Here is a 1,639-nt window from a genome sequence, read left to right on the forward strand (position 1 = left end):
TCTTTTTTCTTAAATAAATAATTTAATGAGAATTTCATACATGCATATAAGGTGTTTTGATCAAATCCATGCCCACTCCCTCCCCTCCAACTCCTCCCATATCTCCCCATCACTTTTTTTCTAATAACTTCATGTACTCTTTCTTTTTTTTTTTTCAAATGGGGCTTTTTGCTGCTCTAACATTCCTCCCTCTGAAGAGGTAACGCTAGAATCTCTGAAGGATTAGATAAGAGCTCCCAAATACTTTCAACATTTCTGGCCTTTGCAATGGATTTTTTTAATATTATTTTTATTTTATGATATGTGTGTATTCCATGCATGTAGGTAAGTACCCCCATGTCGTGCAGTACCCGCAGAGGACAGAAGAGGCTGTTGGATCCCCTGGGACTGGAGTTACAGCCAGTTGTTAGCTGCCATGTGGGTGCTGGGATTCGAACCGGGGTCTTCTGCAAGAACAACCAGTGTTCTTAACCACTGAGCCATCTCTCCAACTCCTGGTAATATGTATTTTTAAAGCCATGTCATTTTAAATTCAGGAAACTAAATAAAACTCAAAATTTGAAAATATGATAGCTATCAATGAAGTGTTTTAGTATAAGCTTGTTAAACCTTTTACTTAAAAAAATTATTTGTTAACTGATTGATTGATTGATTGATTGATTGATTGATTGATTGATTGATTGATTGAAATGGATCTCACTATGTAGCCATGACTGTTGGAAGACCATTCTAACCTATAATTCACAGAGCTCCCCTGGCTTCTGCTGGGATTAAAGGTTTATGCCACGGCCTAGCTAACCTTATGTTTTTGAAATGACTGAAATGCTAATTAATGCTTTTGTAATTTTAAGAGTATACGTATTAAAGGAGATGCTGTTGTTGGAGTTCTTTTTAAGATCTAAGAAACAAATGATTGATTGGATTTGGCCCAAGGGTCATAATTTCCTGCCTCTTTATTTGAGTGGTCTGTTTCTGTGGTTTCCTTGAGAAATTGTGTTCTGTTTCTAGGTACTGATGCTTATAGATGCCAGCTTTGGGTTTGAAATGGAGACATTTGAGTTTCTAAACATCTGTCAAATGCATGGCTTTCCTAAAATCATGGGCATTCTCACCCACTTGGACTCCTTCAAGCACAATAAGCAACTGAAGAAAACAAAGAAGTGGCTGAAGCACCGGTTCTGGACAGAGGTCTACCCAGTAGGAGCAGAGAGCACTGCGCCATCACTGCAGTCCTCGACAGCCGAGAGTAGTGAAGAGATGTTACTAAACGTCTCCAGGATTTACCTCCTGACTTTCCTGTGTATCTTTCCAGTCCCTGAACCATTTCCCTCAATGCTATCTTTACCTGGGTAGCCCTTGGTTCTTTCTCATTCAGTTCTGTACCACCTACAGGAGACAATGTTGGTTACACTTTACTAGTGTGCATCTGGAGCTTCTGCTAATCAAGGACCAGGACTGCCATTCCTTCTCCCCATGCTGCTCTGGCCCAGTGGTCACTCCTTTCTCTGCTGAGGAACCTCATGACCTTCTCCTTTGCACGCTCAGACTAATGCTTGTGTTTGACAGTAAGGAAGTCTCCTTTGATGAGGCCCTCACAGGACAAGTCCTGATGAAGGCAGCCAGGCTTTGAAACACCAAG

General features: G+C 40.8%; 1 pseudogene; it reads left to right on the forward strand.

Annotated features, from left to right (window-relative positions):
- Window positions 1–1,639, forward strand: part of LOC103743916 — a 27,997-nt pseudogene that overhangs the window by 11,667 nt on the left and 14,691 nt on the right.

Source organism: Nannospalax galili, unplaced genomic scaffold (genome assembly GCF_000622305.1).
Source record: "Nannospalax galili isolate Female #2095 unplaced genomic scaffold, S.galili_v1.0 scaffold630, whole genome shotgun sequence".
Taxonomy (NCBI): Eukaryota; Metazoa; Chordata; class Mammalia; order Rodentia; family Spalacidae; genus Nannospalax; species Nannospalax galili.